We start from the raw sequence: 20,961 nt of genomic DNA, 5'->3' as shown, positions 1-20,961 counted from the left end.
TCATGTCAAAAAACATTGAGAGCAGTTAAGCTTGTTGCTTGTGAAAGTTTGATAAAATGCTGCAGTTGTTGTCGTCCATACATGTTTGATATCAGTTCAGTTCAGTTTGACTGAATACTTTGTTGGTCAGTCTGTGGGTTTGACTCTCATTGTAGAGAAATAAAAAGACTGAAGTGAGATGAATACACTGAGAATTTTCTCTGATTTGACAAAACAATTCTTGATTGGATTTCATTTTGTGGACACAAAATGTATCTAAACAGTGAAATCACAATATATTGTATCAATACTCACCATGCTTAAAATCACAATAATATTGTATCGCTACTCAAGTATCTGGATAAAATTGTATCGTGGGCCCTCTGGGGATTCACACCTCCAATATATATTCATTGTTAACATCCGCAACTTTGATTAGGCCTCTCACAATGCAACTTATCAAGGACTGCAAAAATGATTGTCATATCTATATTTATTCTTATGAATATCATAATATACGGTATTTTTCAGATGTGTTTACATGCCTGTTTGTTTACACAGGAATATCAGGCGTTTTACTTTTGCTTTATATTGTCTGTTAAGGATAGACTGACTCTCTATACCCCTGTTCCAAATGTTTGATATTTATTGTGCAGGTTTGTGAACAGAGCCTAAATTCTTGTTTTATTTGATTGTTTTGGCTGCAAATATGAGTGTCTGAATCAAATATCTCCAGAATAAAAAGTTAATTTCTCCTCGAAAAAAGGTGTACTTAAATTATTATTATGTTATAATATGAGTGGCTTAAACTGGTCTTAAAATGACAATAATACCATTAATCATAATTAATGTATCAACAGACTATAATAAAGTCATTTTTAGGCATTTTAAAATTTGACCATTTTTGACAAAAATGGACATACTATAGCATGACATTTTTTCCTTTGTCCAATTTTTGGACATCCCATAATATGGTGTTTTTCTGTCACTTGTGGTCATATGCTGTAATATTTATCAACATACTATCATTGAGCCATTTTAAGCATTTAAGCATGTGTCTGAATCAAATATCTCCAGAATTAAAAGTTAATTTCTCTTTGAAAAGGTGTACTTAAATTATTATTATTGTTATATTATCATATGAGTGGCAATTAACTATCTAAATGACAATATAATTAATCTAAATTATTACTGGGGCAGTACATAGTACATCCTCCATCAAAAGCAGTTATTGTGACTGGCCTGGTCTAAATAGCCACTTATTTATTCGCCAACAATCTAGTTAAAAAAAGCTAATTTGCACAAAAATAACAATGCTTAGGCCACATTAAACCATTTTCAGTGTTGTGGTTCAGTTCATGCTCAGCCTTTATTCAGTGGTAGACGTCTTATTTAACATTTGTCCCAGAAAAGCACCACCTCTTCACTGACAGCTGCTCTCCTGGTCCGTCCTGCTGTGTCTCCTCCTCAGAGTTTTCTCGCTGTAGGTTTCTACGATGTGGGAGGATGTTTGAGGTTTGGCCTGGCTGCTCCTAAACGAGGATGCCTGAGAAAATGCGAGAGATTTTCTGCTGTTTAAGATGGAATGCGATGCTTTCCATGTGGGCCATCTTTTGCTGTCCAAACAAGGCAGACATGCCAGTTTTCCCAGTCGATTCACTGCCCAACCTCTGGCCCTTTCCTCCTTTTTAAAGTAAACGTCCACTCTTCTCTACGCGTTAGTTTCTGACTACAGTTCTGCTGTTATTATGACCACAAGCAGGCATGAAAATTAATGTTTTCAGTTGCTCCTAATGTGCTTTTTTAGCGTTCTCTCGGAAACCCAGAGTACAGTATTGTCAACACGTCTGTTTGTATGGCTTCCCTTCACGCTGCCTCACTTTTCCTGTTTTCTGAGCGGCCTTTGTTCAGGGTGTGTTGGTTCCTTCGGCTCTTATGGGGTTTGATAAGTTGTTTGAAACCTTTGGCACGCTGCTGAACATTAGGATAATAAACCTAAGTGCTGTGGGGTGGCAGTGTTTGGAGAGGGAAGAAGTGGGACGCCACCCTGTTCCTTAATAGTCCACTGGCCGTGTGTGTGTGTGTGTGTGTGTGTGTGTGTGTGTGTGTATAAACACTGACTCTCATTTATCTTCATTTCTTCCTCTCTATTACCCTGCCCTTCCCAATAGGTATCTAAATGTATTTCCTGCTCCTCCTTCTTTTCTGCTATAACCTCCCGACCGCTGCACAGTGCAGCTAAACTCACTGCATGCTTGTTGTGTTTTATGAGGTTTGGAGGCCTTTTACTGGAGTTAGAGAGGTAACTTCAGGTTTCACCCTGAGCTGAGAAGATCACTAGCTGCACATCTCTGTGGTAAATTATGCTGCATCATGTTCCAGATAATGGATGAATGTGTCCAAATGCTCTGCCTACTGACCTATCAATTCCCCTGGAATATGGCATCAACATTCGAGGGAAGATTGGAATACACAATTGTAATTCTCGTCAGATTTTCTCACAGGGTAAAGTGATATTATAAGACTTAACTTACTCATGCAGTCTCTGCAGCTGCCTCTGCATTGCTTTTCTGATGTGTTTAACTTCTTTGTATTTGTCTAAAATTGAAGTTTGCTCATTTGTTAAATATGCCTCTATGGTTTAAGATAGGGTAAGATAAGAACTTTATTAATCCTGAAGGTAATTCATGTTCTAGGTTGCTCCAACAATACAATAAATACAGTCAAATAAGAATAACACAACAACAGATGGTCATACTACTACATGTAACAACTTATTTAACCTATTTAACATGCTAAAATATATTTCTCCATATTAAAATATAATATTCTCCAATGTGAAATATCTGTAAAAATGCAAAGTACTCTCGGGTAAACAAACAAACACAAAAAATATATATTAATAATAAATGCCAAATAGCAGAAATATATGTATAGAATGTGTATAGAATGTATGTATATGTCTTATTTTTCATATTCTTTATTCTGTTTTCTATATGTTTTCTACAGTCATGGAAAAAATTATTAGAACATTGTTTTCTTTAATTTCTTGTTCATTTTAATGCTGGTACAAATAAAAGTACATTTGTTTGTACAAAAATAATGTTAACAAGAAAAATAGCTCATAAGAGTTTAAGAGCTGATATCTAGACATTTTCCATGGTTTTCTCGATAATAACCAAAATCATTATCAAGAAAACCATGGAAAATGTCTAGATATCAGCTCTTAAACTCTTATGAACTATCTTTGTTGTTATCATTATATTTGTCCAAACAAATGTACTTTTAGATATACCAGGCATTAAAATGAAGAAGAAATTGAAGAAAACAAAAGGTTGGTCTAATAGTTTTTTCTATGACTGTACATGCAACAACTTATTTAACCTATTTAACATGCTAAAATATATTTTTCTCCAATGTGCAATATCTGTAAAAATGCAAAGTTCTTTCAGGAAAACAAACAAACACAAAGATATATATTAATAATAAATGCCAAATAGCAGAAATATATGTACATAATGTATAGAATGCATGTATATGTCTTATTTTTTATATCCTTTATTCTGTTTTCTATATCGTGCCTGCACCTTGAGCTGCTCTGACAACTAAATTTCCCCAGTGCTGGATAAAGTCAAATCTTATCTTATCTTATAAACAGATGAATTAAAGAATATGAACATAAAGTGTCGTAGTAACTAAAAATAATTGCACATAAGACGAACGTTGCACCTGGAGATCAAAATCAATCAAAATTACTTTATTCATCCCAGAGGGGAAATTCAGTTAGTCTGTTAGCTCCAAGTGTGTGGTTTAATGTGAGCATGGGTGGATTGGGGAAACCTCGGCTTGATTACAGAGTTGATAACCGACATCGTGTGACCATTTAGCGTGATTGGCGGTTGTTAGTTTTCATGAAACCAGATAATGAAAAGATAGCGAGGGCACGTTGAACTCTCTTTGTCGTACAGGGCCCAGGTGTATTTGTACCATAAAGTTCTGCACTGTGTTGCAAAACAGAGCTGCGAGGAGAGTAAATATTGGACTTTACATTCATCGGTTGGACACAAATACGACTTTAGATGAATGTTTATGTTGCAAAATTCCTGCTGAAAGTGTGAATATGCAGCTGAACAAGTTTTCATATCAGTTTCATAAGATGATGTCAGTTTTGTGTTTGCAATGACCAAAAAATCAACTTCAAATTTAAAGAAAATAAGAAGAAAATCCCATTTAGAAGAAGTGCAGATCAGCTAAACTTGATATGAAAACAGAGACATTTTTTAACCTATCACTGGCAAATAGTTTGGCATTTTTTAAATTGTTTGTATTGTGAAAATCTGGTCGCCACTGAACAAATCCCTGAATTATGTCATGTATTCTTGATTACACTCAGTAATTAAAGTCATCCTGCCTTTTAATTATGGCAGTTTTGAAAGTATTGTTGAGATATTTGCTTTATTTTTTTTAACATTTCTCTGTGAGACACTGAGCAGGCGACCTGCTGTGACAGCTATGAATCTTTTTTCTGTTTTGTTTTTGGCGAGCTGAGAGATTGTCGACTGTCCTGCTGGGAGATTAAACTTAAATCTGCTCTGTGTTCTCTCATCTGTCATCTGTCCATCACCACCGTCAGGTTTGGGAAGATATTCGCTGTCTTTGTGCTCTGAATTTTTTCCCAGGACACTCGGAGAGACGTCCAAATGTAACATAGATACGCAGATACATTTGAGGACAGCAAAGATCCAAAACGTTGACTTTGTTTGCCTCTGATCGGCTTTATTGTGTGAAATCTCAGTGTGAAAAGGTGAAGAAAAGAAAGATGGTGAGAGACAGAAAGAGAAGGATAAAGTAGTTATGTAAGTGATGTAATGTACTTCCAATGAAGTTTAGCATAAATCCCATTTTTGTGTTGTTTATCAGTCAAACACAGTCTGTGTAAGCGACCAAAATGATTATTTTTTGGACAGTTTTTTGTACCTTTTGAGCTCCTTATCATCTGTGAAACCAGTTATTCTTGGCTGCTTGAGAGATAATTTGGTCTGTTTCTGCAGACGATATCAGGAGACTCTTTTTCAAATGTAATTTCTGGAGAAAAATATCATCTTATATTTAGACAAATACCTTTTTTTCTAATTTTAGAATGACATAGGCTGTGTGGCACCAATGTTCTTTTCCAAATAACCAATGCATATATGCCTTATAAGATTAGTAATAAATTACACTTTTATCTAGCCCATACCTGTTGCAAAGAAGCTCTTAATGTGGACATGCAACCTTAGAAAATGGAGATTGATTGAAGTATCGTCACAGCGTTTTCAAACAAGAGTCTACAAGTGTTTGCATGAACACTATCTGCTTTGATGGAGACATGAAATGCTTTCAAGAAACTTTTTGAAAGGGATTAACTTGTACAAATTTCTTCTAAATATAATGTCTTTACACTGATGGAGAAGAACAAATAATCTCTCCACTTGGCTGCTTGAGAGATAATTTGGTCTTTTTCTGTAGTCGATATCGGTAGTCTCTTATTCAAATGTAATTTATGGAGAAAAATGTCATAAAACCTTAGAAAATGGTGATTGATTGAAGTATCATCACAGCATTTTTGAGTCTGCTAGTGTTTGCATGCACACTATCTGCTTTGATGGAGACATGAAATGCTTTCAAGAAACCTTTTGAAAGGGGTTAACTCATACAAATATATGTCTTTACACTGATGGAGAAGAACAAATTATGTCTCCCCTTTGCTCCTCCACTCCATTGATTGGTGATTGATGTGTGGGTGGGTTAGCAGGTCGCGGTGAGGTTGAGTGTTTGAAGGTGCCCGTTCAGCAGATGAATAATGTAATGAAATGTTAATCTGCTCCTCTTCACATTCAGAGCACATGCTCTTCTCTCTTTACGTCTGTCTCCCCCTGCTGTCTGGTATGTTATCTCTCCAGTGGTGGACAGCAGGTGAGGGGAGCGGCCCTCTTAGGTAAACACCTGTTTCTGATCTGCGGTTTGATTGTCTGTGTTTTAAACAAACAGCTTTAGAGGACTCGGAGTACAAACAGTCGCAGTGCAACATTAAAGGAGCTGTCTTTAAGCCATCTGGATCGAGCTACATTACATGTGGGAAGCCACAGCCTCCTCAGCACTTCCATCTGTCTGTAACATATTAATACAGCGTGTTGGACACAGATGGGAGAGCTGCAGGCTTGTTTAGCTTTGAGTAAAGCCTGTACAGTGGCTGTTACCCTGCAGGCAGTTTGGTAGCGTTCATTTCAGCAAACATCCCTGATCCTGCTGACAAAACAGGATGCACATTAACCAGTTAGCTGCTCTCACTCTCTGTTTCAGCTCCCACCACTGTGTCATGCTATCACCCTCAATTATTATATTATTATTATAACTCAAAAATGACAGTAAAAAGGACTAGTTCTCACACAGAATACTGGAAAGCATTCAGAGAGTGCATGCATCAGCCTCTTTTTAACTGAAAGAAACTGCAGAGAAAACTTGGATCTGCTTCTCATAGATAAACATCTAAATACCAGATTTTCTTTTTAACTCAGAACATGAACTAGTTCATTAAAATGTGGCACAAATCTTTCTCTTGGCTTGATTTTCTTCTTAGAAAACATAAATAAAAATCCCAGATCCGCACCAGAAAATAACAAAAACGTATTCAGGAAATGGTCTAAACTTTTGTGTTAAAGTAATTTAAAGCAGCAACTGATAAACTCAGCATTAAGACTGGAAACACTCTAAAGATTACAGTTTATATTTTGTTTAAAACAAACCAAAAAAGTTAAAAATGTCCCATTTTCATTTTACTGGGGATCATGTGGTAAACTCCTTTCAATGGTGGAATGTAACTAAGTACAGTTTTGAGGTAAGTGTACTTTACTTGAGTATTTCCATTAAATGTACCTTTATACTTCTTCTCAATGCAATTTAGAGGTAAATATTTTATTCCACTACATTTAGCCGACAGCTTTAGTTACTTTTCAGGTTGAAATTTAACACAAAAACATGATTAATTTTAAGTGATTAGACATTTTTTTAAACTTGAACCTCATAACAAAATATTAAAATGAGCTCCATCTTTACAAAATGTAAACGCTGCTTACATAAATGCATCATAAAATTGTTTTAATTATTGCTTAATGGTGTTGAATGTTAAATTACAGTGAATTCTATGAAATATAATGCAATGAATTAATAAAAATATAAATGCACACCATTTTGCTGAATGTAAAATTAAGGCAACTTTCTGTTTTCTTACAGTAAAAGTTTAAATGTAAAAAGAAAAAAAAATCACATAATATAAAACCTTTAGTTATTATTATATTTTATATATATATATATATATATATATATATATTAAATACAGATATTTACTGTATATTATCTGTATTTCAGAGAAATAGCTTACAGACATATATACTGTAATTTGACTGTGCCTTTTGACTGTAAGTGCCTTTTTACAGGTTTTTATTTTTAACCTTTTTTTTATTTTATTGTGCAGCTTTAGTGCTATTCCAGCATTGTGGCAGCAGTCATAGTAAAATAATAATATTAATAATTCATTCAATAAAATCAGCTATGTCAACAGTAAAATGCTGCTTACTTTAATGCATCAATAATAAAATAATACAATAATATATTTAGAAAAAATAAACAATCTGAGTGGGGTCATTTTTCATTGCGAGTTCTTTTACTTTTGTTCATTTAAGTGCATTTTGATGCTGATTTGACGTTTTGAATACAGGACTTTTATAATTTAACAGTGTGGTATTAGTACTTTTACTGAAGTAAAGGATCTGAATACTTTTTCCATCACTGCCTCCTTCCCTAAAACATTTTTCCTAGATTGCTGCATGTACAGTATTTCCATTCTCATACTGTCTCATCTCTGTTATTTTTAATCCTGAATAACCATTTAAACACACTGGTCTGCTGGTTGCTTGAGTTGTTGGTTTTGTGTCCAAACTTTTGTCAGCTTATAGACATTTGTTGCAAACTGTAATACAATACGGCAAGAGATTGATACTGTAAAAGTTGCACAGCTGTAACAACTTCATAATACAGGTCATTTAATCCAACACTTGCTATGAAATACAATGATTTTTTAACATTAGGAAGGACTGATTACACCTTGAAAAACGGCCTGAAAACTGGAGCCTGAAACCTGCAGAGCTGGAGTTGGAAAATTGAGAGCAGTGGCTTGATTCACTTACATTAGATTTGATGTGTATACCACATGTCGCTATTACTTCTTCCTCTATTATTGTCATTAGCTCGTTGTACCTGACACAAGATCACTTGCTGAAAACATGATCGTGCCAAATGTAATCAGAAGTCTGTGAGAAGCCGGTCTGAAATAATGGCTGTCTGCTCTGCTCACCTCTGGCACTTCTCATCGTCTTTTCTCATGCTCTTCTCCTCCAAACTCAGATATTACTTTACCGTTAATACACCAGTTTAATGAACTGCAGATGGACTCTGTACTTCTTTCCAGATGGTGGCAGTGTGCTTCTTGCCTTCTTCTGTCTTTTTGGATGAAAAAGCAGAATTCAATCCACATTTTTCTTCTTTTAATACAGTAAAGCAGGTACTTTTCCACTTGGGAGCTGTATTTTTCCTACGTTTAAACCTCATGTAATCATAGAAAACTGTACTAAAGCAGTAATATTTTACTTTACTCAGGGGACTGGTTGTTTGGTGAACAGGGGGCTAGTTCTGAGCGCCGTCTTCACTCTTGTTGACATGGAAAATCCCCTCAGTCTCGACCATGTAAAGCCTTTTTTTTGCCGTCATGACTCAGATTTTCCTTTTTCCCGCTGACTTCTATAAACACACTTGTCACATTTCAGGTTTTTCCAACTCTCCACAGTGTATTAGTCTCACTGCTTCTCTTCTGCTGATTCAACAGCATTCATTCTTGCTTTCTCTGCTCTCAGACGGACGAAGAGAGAATGAAGATCTGCTCACCGGCGTGAGCTCCTGGGATGCTCGACCGACCTGCACCTCATGCTTTTCTAAGGCCTCCAGAAGCTAAACACAGGGTCTCATTGACAGGTAAGTGCAGCTTTTTTTGGATGAAATGTGGTTTAAATTTGACCAAAGGAGAACTTTGCAGCAGTAAAAACAAAACTTTCAATCTTTTTCTCTGATCTTAAAATTTGATTTATGCAAACACTCTCTGCAGGAAAAGTTGCTGCTTTAATTTATGTTAATTCTCCGACACCTGAGTGTTTCTGCTTGAGACTTTATTGATGTTCAGAGTCGGCTGCACACACACCGAGGCAGCGTGCATCCCACCATGTGTGTGTGGATGTTAGCACATTCCTGCTGCGTGGGAGTTAGCAACAGATCTTAATCATGGATAGGGTTTTGCTGTAATTCCAGAGCTGGAGGCGTAACCCTAATCTCTTTGGCACATTATACAGTAAATCAGAGTGTGGCTAAGTCGGGTCGCTGCCAACTCAATACAGCCATCCCATTTCTGTGGATTTATGACAGGACTTACTAGGAGTAGTTATTCCAATCTACAAAGCTCTCCCTCTCCCTTGTTTTCATTTGTGTTTGAAACTGATGAGCCACCCCCTGCCAAGGCGCTAAAACCTCGTTTTATTTCGGAGGTGTTGCTGGATTGCTTTGTGCCGTGGTGGATTACTCTGGAAGTAAACGGTCCAAAGGGCCGGCTGCCCGAGGCCGGTTTTAGCTGCAGCGTCCAGAGGGAGTGATGTCCCCACGCAGAGGCAGCGCAGACAGTGATGGATGGCCTAGCTTTCTGTCGGTTCCCGGTCCCAGACGCGAGGCGTTGTTATGAAAATATAGAAGGAAGCAGGCTGACGGGCCACAGAGAGACGGAGGCTCGGCTTATGATGGATGACCACCTGCTGGGCTATAGATAAAGACAGGGGTGCATTAACATTACTGGAGGCCCCTGGGCTACAGAACTTTATGAGGCCCCCCATCCCTAAGTGGTTGGCACACTATATTTTGCCTATAAAAACTTGATACAAGGTCATCTTTTGAACTGTATATAGTTTTAACCGTGTACATTAGACTCGGGTTTACCAGAGTCGGCAGAAGGACGCTAACGCCAATGAATTAGCCGTGCGCTAACTGCACCCCAAATCGGACACTTGGATCTCCTCACTGTAAAACAATGGTGGCTGCTGAGTTTTTCGGGGGAAATTGGATGTTTCTGGGTATGCCAAATAAATAACACCGTTATCAAACATCGTCATCAACACACACGGACCGTCACAATAAAATACATTCCAATAAAAATACAGATGTACTTTTAAGATCGTCGCCTGAGTGTCGCCCGAGCGCTCTTACTGCTTTCTCTCATCAGAGTTACTTTCGTATTGTAATTAGACATGTAAATCTCCATGTACATAAATGAAATTTCACCTGTAGATTGTTAAATATGTATAAATCAATTATACCTTCACTGGTGGTGGCGTTCTTATTTGATGTGTATATATATACATATATATATATATATATATATATATATATATATATATATACACAGTACAGGCCAAAAGTTTGGACACACCTTCTCATTCAATGCGTTTCCTTTATTTTCATGACTAATGACACTGTAAATTCATCAAAACTATTAATGAACACATGTGGAATTATGTACTTAACAAAAAAGTGTGAAATAACTGAAAACATGTCTTATATTCTAGTAAGCAAAGGGTGGCTACTTTGAGGAATCTAAAATACAAGACATGTTTTCAGTTATTTCACACTTTTTTGTTAAGTACATAATTCCATATGTGTTCATTCATAGTTTTGATGCATTCAGTGAGAATCTACAATGTAAATAGTCATGAAAATAAAGGAAAATGCATTGAATGAGAAGGTGTGTCCAAACTTTTGGCCTGTACTGTATATACCATCCCCATCACTTTTACCACCAGATGTCACTGTATTGCAGCGTCATGTGCGTTACAGTCGAGTGTTTATTAGCCTACATAATTATTCTCAATTTTTAGAGGCCCCCCCATGGTGGAGGCCCTGGGGCTGTAGCCCATGTTAGCCCATTGATTAATGCGCCCCTGGAAGGAGCCACTTTCAATGTTCACCAGAAATTGGCCCTTTAGATGGTTCTCCTAAACGTTTTGTCTATTTTTGTAGGACAATAAACCTTCACATGACTTATGAGGATAAACCAGAAACCACCAGACACATGTATCCAGCATTACTGCGAAGCCACGCTGGAATCATGTGTTGTAATTTTCCCTGGTTTTTCCCTGGATATCCTGCAGATAGAAGAGGAAGCCACAGAGTCTTTTATATTTTGCATCTTCTGCCTGTAAATCAATTCCCTCAAAAGTGGCTGAGTCATGTCAGCTGCCCCCCTCCTAGCCTATAAAGAGGCAGTGTTAATGGTGGCATTCACAGGGGTGATTTGCAGCCTGCCTCTTTATCCCGGCGCTGGTGGCCTTGGGGCGGCTGATTGATGGTGTTTGTTCGTCCAATCTTGGACTCAGTGGTTTCTGTTGCTTTGGCTGCAGCGCCACAGGACTTCACTTGTGGCATATTCAGTGTTCTGCACACCTCCTGTTGAGACGTGACCAAGAATGACCTTGAACTCTCTCTCCGGTGTCCCGCTGCTTCAAGGACAAACTTTGTACCTACAAGTGTGACCCAGTTGCAGGAGGAGGGAGAGAGAGGGAGTCGAGAAGAGAAAGGGAGAGGGACAGATCTGTGTTTGTGTGTGTGTGTGAGGCTGTGGCAGGGCATAGCCTACTTCTCATACCCTACTTTACCCCTCGCTTCATCTCGGAGCTGAGCAGCTGAGCTCTGACTGCACCATCTCATCCTGTTGTTTCTCTCTCTTTTTAATTCATTTTGGCCAGATGGTAGATTACAGGTCAAGGCTGAGGCTGAATGCTGCCGCTGTTACAAGGAAATACTATTTTGGAAGCTGATCCGATCTACTCTCGGGATGTTTGAAACCCTAAATATCCTGTCAAAGATGTTTCATATTCAGAATAAAACATTGATATCCCATTATAGCTATCAGGAATGGGCCAATTCTTAAAGATGCACATTGAAGATATCAATAATGAATCAAATGACCTGTAATGGGAATGTTTTAGAGCATTTTACAGTGCTTTGTTTTGAGTTTTTAAACTGCAACTTTACCAACTTCGTTTTGTTCTGACTGCTGAAAAACCTCATTTCCAAGAAGATTTCAGCCAGCCAGCTGTTTTCAGTGAAAATCTTCTTCCACTGTATGCAGCAAGGTTTAGAAACTAAAGAGCCAACTATTTCCTTTAGTGGAGACCAAAACAAAGCTTAAAGAAGAGCAAAATCTGGCCTTATATTCTTCATGTAACCCTGAAACATGACTAAAGTTGCTTCATGTCTACTGAGCGTTTAATGGGCAATTGTTTGCAAACATGTTGGAAATGGCAACTTAATAAGCTGATAATATGTCATTGTGGTGCTTACACAACAAGATCTTCAACTTAAAACGACAGAATAGAAAAATACGTTTGTCTGTACATATGAGCAGTTTGCGGCTCACTGTATAGCAGATTGTACGGTTCATGGTTATAAAAAAAGTTGCAGTTTCGATGAATTTAGGCCACAAAACCACTGATCTAGGTTAAGGGCAAAGCCCTTCCCGGTTAGGTGTTCTAAAAGACAGTTTAAACAGTAAATAAATGTACGTAAATGCCGAATGTGAAGTAGTTACGAGGGTGACGTGAGCCACAGTAGTTACGTAAAAAACGGAAGTTGCGTAAAAAGTTTTTTACTTTTACTTTCACACCAGACACAAACCCCATTCTCTCGGTGAAAGTCCACCGTTTAAACGTTTAAAGCGTAAATATGACTCTAGTTTTGCTGCCTGTACAAACGCCCTATATTGTTGTTTTTTGAAGGGAGACCAGTCAAAACATTTATCCCAGCTGTAAGAAGGTTTCAAACAACAAACCTGTGTCGAGGTATTCAATGTAAACTGTTGGTGCAGAAGCCGAGGCTGTGGACACGTTTCACAGAATTTAGAAAAGATATTTGATGCATTTTGTGTTGGACAGCATTGTTTTGCTGGCAATGGAACCGGGTTCAGACGCCTCTACGGACATTATGATGGAGGTGAAGAAACTTGAGGAAAATAAGGCGAGAGAACGGAGAGAGTGACCCACCGAAAAGCTGCAGGACAAGAGCAACTACCTGACCGGCTTTTAGAGAGCTTTGTGAACTACAACAGATTTCTTTTGAACAAATTGTGTTTTGGCCCTAGTCAACACTGACTAAGACACACTTTATATACTTTATATACCTGTGTGATGCATCCAGTTCTGCCTCTTGAAATGTAAAACTCTTGTCTTTGCTTTTAAAGAAGTTCTGATCACTGACGGGGTAACCTCTGTGATTCAGAGTGACGGCTTCTTTAATTAAGAATCTGCTCGGTAATTAGCAGAGCTTCTGATGTGTGCCTGTCTGTGTTTTTAGCTCAGATTGACAGATGAAAAGCAGGACCTGTTTCGGTGTTTGATGGCGATTCATAAAGAGACGTTTGCATCGTTAAACTTCCTCTAGTTCCCACAAGTTTCCAGCTTTTTTTCTCCCCCTTTCCCTCTCAATCAGTTTTTGTCTTTAAATGAAGACTCAATTTTGACAGATGAAAAGGCTGAAATCCAAAAAGCGCATCTGTGGCAAATGCAGACTTTTTAAAAGAGAGATGATATCTTCGTGCAGTTCCGCTTTCTCCGTTCCTTTTCTACTTTAAATAGGCAGGGGGAGAGCAGAATGGTCTTTAACTGACAGCTCGCCTTTCCCTGGCTCTCCGTTTCTTTCTCCTTTATTTTCTTTTTCACTGCCTGACAAAAGCAGTGGAGGACTTTGCAGAGTGTAGTTTCTTAGGTCAAAGGAAATGGTAGAGGAAGAGAGGAGCAGGCAGAGAGGAGGTGTATCAGGAGGAGGGGGATCTTAGAGAGAGGAAGGGGAGGGGACTGAGCTCCCATTCACATTGGCGGCATTTGGCTTGAGAATGAGCCGTGGGGGGGTTTAGAGAAGTTTTTCCTAAGGAGGGTTGGCCAGAAACGGAGCCAAACATCCAGGAGAACAGCAGCATAGTGAATGTTTGAGCCGACGGAAGGAGCTGAGGCTGGATGATAAGAAGGAGCCGGGCAGGCAGACACCAGAGCAGATATGCCGGGAGCGAACTGGGGTAAGAAACTCTGAGGGGAGGAATGTTGGATAAAGGGAAGTGGATTACTTTATTACTGTGGCAGTCAAGGTGACAGGAGTGTTCATTCACTGTTTGACATATACAGTCACTTATTTCCTTCATAAAGATGTGTAAGATAACTTCTAACTGCAAGTAATTAGAGCTGCAATGAGTTGATTGTCAGAAAATGTACAACACTTCAGTCTCCATCCTCAAATGTGAGAACTTTGTTGTTCTTGTAAATTGAATAATTTTAAAACTAGAGCTGTATTTGTCAATCAAGAGGCAAATAACCACCATATATGGACATTTCTTGCTCCTCTCTGTCTTATTTCATATTAAACTGGGTTTTTGATTGACAAATTTCCTATTTTCTGACAATTTATGCACCAAATGATCAATTAATCACACAAATCGTCGGTAGATTAATCAGTAATGAAAGTAATCGTGGGTTGCAGCCCTATTTGAGACTAAAATTCTCCCAAAATGGCCCAGTGTTTGAAGGAATTGTGAAATATTTTATTTATATTTCATAGACTAAATAATTAATCCATTAAAGAAATTTAATTAATTGATAATGACAATAATTGGTAGTTCCAGAAGGAAGAAAATGGACAAGCTGCAGATAACTTTAATCCAGACGTGTGTGCGTGCGTGTGCGTGCGTGTGTGTGTGTGTGCGTGTGTGTGTGTGTGTGTGTGTGTGTGTGTGTGTGTGTGTGTGATGGGAGGCCTCTGCTCTCTTTCAGTGCTGTGTAATCATTGACAGCGTTCAATGCAACAATCAAACGAGCCTACAGCTCCTCATGAGAAACGCCTGTTGAGTTAACCGTTCTTCTTCTTCTTCTTCTGTTAGCCCAAAGGAGCTACTCAGTGTATTATAAACCATGCACATTATTTTATAATCACAAAAAGGTAATGTAGTTCATCTTTTATTTACGTGGGAAGTCACAGATTATATACCCTGTCCAAAAAAAAGGAGCATAAACTTAGTTACAGACAGATAACACAGAAGGTTTTTGAACCCTGAAACTAATTATTAATCGGTTAATCGATCCACAAACGTAATCACCAAATTTACTGTCTTAATCTAGAAATCCCCTGCCAGATTCTGTAAACTATCGTATGTCGTCCAAGTTTTATTATTAACTATTTTAATAGCCATGAGCTAGTGGGTGATTAACCAAGAAAACATGTCAAACTTCCTGTTCTTCTGGCAGCTCTTTTGTACGGCTCTTTCATTGATTGGACCAAACAAATTAGAGGATGTCACCTTGGATACTTCACAGACTAAATGGTTTATAGACAGTTAGTCGCAGCGCTAGATTGGGACATTAACTCTTGGCATGGTGACCGTGGTATCGGCCTGGGCTGCAGGGTGTCTGCCTGTGGAAAGGTAGGTTGTCTACAAAACTAAAATAGCTTTGTTACACTTTCCCTCTATGTTCCAGTTTGCAGAGAGAAGGGGAAGAATAAGGAGACGGGAGGAGGGGGGGGAGAGAGAGAGAGAGAGAGGGATTCAGGAGTCTGGGCAGGGAGAGATGGAGAGTGGAGGAGGGGATCTCCAGACTCATTTGTTTGTTCCCTCATGCAGACGGTCCCTGCTGAAAACTGAGACTCCTCTCCTCTCCTTTCTTTCACTCTGTCTCTTCGTTTCTTCCAGTCTTCCTCGTGTCAGAGTTGGTGTTGCTCCCACTGATAAACACCAATATAACACACAGTTTCTGCTTTTTCTCCCCCCCTTCAATCCCAACACTTCACCTGGTGCTGGGGAATATTTTTAGCCCCTCACCTCCGAGGAGTCGATGTGTGTTTATGGCGTGGTGCGAACAAAGAAGGATTTGAGCGGTGCTCTCTCAGTTTGTCCTGAAAGCAGGTTTGTGTGACGTTGCAGCTTGCAGGGCAGAGCCAGTAAACCCTGTATACTGTATCTTTGTAATGTGGCCTCTATAAAAAGGCTTTTATACTGTTTGCTTCTCTGATTGCCAATCTCAGAGGAGAGGCTGCCCCGCATGCCAATGAATGTCATGAGAGTTTATCAGGACTTACTGCTGTATGTGTAATGAAATACGCTGCTGTGATTACACTGACCCGGCTGTCAGTCTGTGATCTCAGGCCTCACACTGCACACTCTGTTTCACATTGTAGAGTGAAGTCTCAATCTATTGATCTCAGCATATGGATTTCTCACCCCTGTTACATCTCTCGTTTCATCGCAGAAACAAGAAGAGTAATGGGACATTTTTGGGACTGGTTCAGAGAATATCCTGCATCCCAAAAGTTGAGCTCATCTTCTTTTTGTTTTTAAAGAACAAAACATTTAGATAGTTACTGTATTATCTAAGCAGCTCTAATAATAGGGTCAGTACTTAAATATTGTTTCATTTGCAACTTTTACTACTCAATAGCTGAAAGAGAAACCTAAATGTGCTCAAATTTGATAAACAAATTTGGTCCTATAGGCTCTAAATCGATGAAACTGTAGATATTCTAGAGATGGAGGAAAAAATCAATACAGCATAGTATCACAATATTTTGCGTGGCGATACTATATAGATTAATGGCCACCAAGTATCCATATTTTGTGTTCCGACGGTTTGTTTTTGTTTCTTCCGCAGGCCATGGCGGCGTCAGGATATCGTGTTGTGAAGTTGTCAAGATAACGATGCAAAGTTTGGCTTTTTTATGTTTCATTCAAATACATTGAGAGCAGTGAAGCTTGTTGTTTGTGAAAGTTTGATAAAATGCTGCAGTTGTTGTCGTCCATACAGGTTTGATATCAGTTCAGTTCAGTTTGACTGAATACTTTGTTGGTCAGTCTGTGGGTTTGACTCTCATTGTGGAGAAATAAAAAGACTGAAGACAGATGAATACACTGAGAATGTTCTCTGATTTGACAAAACAATTTAATTTAATTTTGTGGACACAAAATGCAGTTAAAACAGTTAAATCACAATATGGTAATAAGGGTCATCCTGCCTCATAGAGGAGCTTTGTGTCATAGATTAGGTAGATTAGGGTATTGGTTTTTTTTGGCCATTTTTTGGCCTTAACAATAAAAATTTAGGGCCATTTTTTGGCCTTAACAATAAAAATTTAGGGACAGCAAATCACGCACCCACAACATAAATACAATGTTAATATTTGTTGCATTTGTTATGATTAAATATTGCTGTTACAGTCAGTAGCAGAACCAGACAACACTGTGCAAGTGTTTTGTACAGTGCATTTATTTAGGCTCTTGCTTTTGAGACAATAGTGAAACAATTAAAGGTATTTGACTCTGAAGTGATTAAGTTTCTAACCTGTTAACATCACAAACAGATGTACAAATTGATTCAAGTCTTGGGGGGCTAAGTATCCTGGCATCATACCGCAAAAAACAGTGCAACATACACCTCTTGATAGAATGAATTAACTTATTTGTAACATAAAATAACCTAACATAACAAACAAAACAAGAGTAACAGTGTCTGAAAAGGAGTAGGTAGGAGAAAAAAAAGTATATTTCCCTACCCATTTCTCACATCTCTATTAACTCATATATACATATAGATAGATTTATAAATGTACATTATTTAAACAAATTCCCAAATTGAAGTAGTACCAATATACAATATATTGTCACATCAAGTTCACTAGTTCAAGGTAGCACACTGTAATAATTATTTATCCTGACTATAATAAAGCTTTTATTCTTTGAGGTCACATTGTAATTATTAAGTTCAATATTGAGTGAACTTTAAAGTGTTTAGTTTCCTAATTATATGAAATATAAACTGAGAAAGGCAACCATATTTTCAGTACCACAAACCAAACAGGGCTGCAAACCAATTAACACAATTTACTCTGGGGTGTAGCTTGCAATGTGTGCTGGCTTTTATTTTGTAGGGTTTTTTGTGACTCATATAGTTTTATGCAAAGCAGTTACATTTTTAAAACTGCAGCAGTTGCAGATTCTCTCCATGCTGCTTTTCTTGTCTATAAAAGTGTCAGTGCTGAAAGCTGGGGGATAAAACCCCTGACGCTTTGGTGTGACAGCAGATCCCCAGAGCTGCTGCTGAGCAAAAAAAGCTGGACGCAGGAGAAATTTAACTGTAAATCTGCTCTCCCAAGCATGTGGCCACATGAAGGATGAGAGAAACAGTGGCTCCATCCTCACACTGACCAGCTCTAACTCTGTCCGTGTTCAGCCTGAACTCTCATTAGTCAGTGTGGCAGCACATTCCTTCAGCTGGAGGAGAGACTGAGCCTGCTGCCTGACTGAGGGGCATTAAAACTGTGAAGGGGTTTCCCAGACAAAAACAGTCTGCTCACCGTCAGTCAGCTGACTCTGCAGACGTTATGGGGGTTGTTAAAATGTAGTTTACATGCTGTGCAGGGTTGTTTTTGGTCTCTGTATATGAGATGTAAATGCATTGCTTTTGCACCATTTTGGAGCTGAAATGATCAATCTGATTTTTCATTCAACAATTATGTTTTAGTTGAGAGAAAAGAGCAAAGTTTCCATCTTGCATTGTCCATTTCACTTTGATATGAAGCCTGCACATAACTAGAAAACTAGAAAAAAAGAGGTTTTCTTGACCTAAAGAAGTTATTTGATTTAATTGACATATCTTTAAAACTGAGCTTCTCCACAATGAATCATGCAAAAGCACCACTTCTAATCTTGTGTTTACCAGATATGTGCTTATGCATTTCTTGGAAATAAGTTGTTTAGCATGGAAAAAGCATAACAATATAACTAATTAATTAACGAAATCTTAGCCAAAATCTCCAAATAGTCGACAAATTGACTACAAGAGTCATTTATCTGGTAAAAAATGACAAACATAGACTGGTTTCAGCTTCTCAACTGATAGAATTTGCTGCTTTTTGTTGTCATGCACGATTATTACGTATCTTTTGGGGTTTTGACTGTTTAAATGTTTCACTTTGGCTAATAAATTGGTGAAAATGCCCAAAACAAATAAACGAAAATTGCAAAAATAAGACAGATTAATCTATAGTGGAACTAGTATATTTTCACACCGTGTTATAGGATTATTATCTCCATTCTGTCCACCAGTCATTAGCTGTTAAAGTGCATTTATCTTCTATTGGAGCAGACTGAGCGTATGGAGGAGCGTCAGAGCTATAGAATAACTGAAAGCTTTAAGATGCTAAGGAGGGGGTCCTGGCCTCCCTGTCAGCCCTCTGACCCTCCTCCTCCTTCTCTCCCCCACTTTTAATGTCTGAGGCCCCGGTCACCATGACAATAAAAGGGAGACCAGGACCACATGATCATGACGGGGGTTTTAAAAAACTGTTTGAACCCCTCAGCTTCCCTCAGTAGAGTCCCTCTGCATAGTTTCAGTCATCTTGAGTCCGGACGGATTAGAGCCTATTCACGTATCTGGAGAGAGTTAGAGAGCAACAAACAGGCTGAAATAATCATCTGAGGGGAAGAAACTGAAATGAGATGGCTTTAGAAACTCATGAGAAGTGAAATAAGGTGTTATTGAGGGCAAAGAGTACGAGTTTATAGACGTGCAGCCCTTCATGTTAATCTGGCAGCTATAAAACATGACGGTCTGAAACAGAAAGGGTCACTTAAAAGTCCATAAATGTCACAGTGGCACAAGTCTGAATTGAATGCTGTCACATTAACATAAAGGATGCTGCACTAGTTGAAACATGCACAGAGACGGATTGAATGCCTTATTGCACTGTCTAGGATCACTCTTATAACTTTTAAATCCCAGGCTTTAACTCTTATGCTCAAAGAAAACACTTTTAATGCTTTTAATAAGCTCAGAAACACAGAGAAAGAGCCAGTTTCAAGTTTAATAATCAGATCAGTCTATAAAAAACTATTATAAAGTTAAAAGAACTGCAACCAGAACAACCACAGTGATAATGTGACCATATTTCTTTCATTCCAACAGACTGAATGATAAAATAAATATTTAAAAAAAAACACTTGCATGTAAACAAATGGGAATAAAGCAAAAGAAGATATCATGAATATAATATCCTTTCAGCAGAATTTACTCTCTTATAACAATAAACTTGAAAGTGATGCAGATGTATTAGTAAGACATGCTCAGACATATGAATAATTTATCCTTTAATGTCAAAATAATTCTAAAAATCTATCAGTAATGGAGCCTCTTTTGCTCTGCACACTTACATTTTCCACTATACTTTAATGGATATTGTAATTGAAATGTGTGTATAATTTCCATAAGAACTTCCTCTAGTACATATAATTTCTTGTTTTATACTGGTGCACATTAAACTAGTATGGAGGACACAATGTGCATTTCCCTGATCGCTGAATTCAAGCTGTTAGTGTTCAGTGCTCTATTCAGAAAGGATTATATGTAATAAATATCGTCATGGACTAATTAGCTTTCCTCGGTGCAAAGAGAAACCACATAAGATTAATCCTGCAGGATCTGCTCATTAGGACCGTTAGGGATAATTCTGCCTCCTGAACAACATGTTGCTTTCCTTCAAACCTGCACAGGAGAGTAAATCATGCATGCAGTGAGAATCTTTAATGGCACACTGATACATTTTAACTTACTGAATTAACAAAAGAATCAATGGAAAGTAAACAGGAATATATTGTATCCCTTTTGGCATAGGTTATCGATACACACACGCCAAATATTGATTTTGTTTCTCCATTAAAGCATGAAAAAACACACACCAAATGAAAAAAATACCCAAAACATTGAAATGAAATGTCGTTCGAAATGTTGCTTATCTACCTGTAATTTATAATTTTTATATTTCTGA

General features: G+C 38.0%; 1 protein-coding gene across 3 annotated transcripts in view; it reads left to right on the top strand.

The window, feature by feature from the left end:
- Positions 1-20,961, top strand: part of LOC131958983 (leucine zipper putative tumor suppressor 2 homolog) — a 46,688-nt gene that overhangs the window by 14,894 nt on the left and 10,833 nt on the right. The window contains exon 2 of one of the 3 annotated variants that reach the window (XM_059324058.1): positions 8,928-9,045. The gene's annotated coding sequence lies outside the window, so the exon portion shown is untranslated. Of the gene's footprint in view, positions 1-8,927; positions 9,046-14,055; positions 14,177-15,539; positions 15,572-20,961 lie in introns of those variants that run through there. The other 2 variants (XM_059324059.1, XM_059324060.1) reach the window with 2 other exon arrangements.

Source organism: Centropristis striata, chromosome 21, assembly GCF_030273125.1.
Source record: "Centropristis striata isolate RG_2023a ecotype Rhode Island chromosome 21, C.striata_1.0, whole genome shotgun sequence".
Lineage (NCBI taxonomy): Eukaryota > Metazoa > Chordata > Actinopteri > Perciformes > Serranidae > Centropristis > Centropristis striata.
Note: the sequence above shows the minus strand (reverse complement) of the source record. Positions and strands in the feature narration are given on the sequence as shown.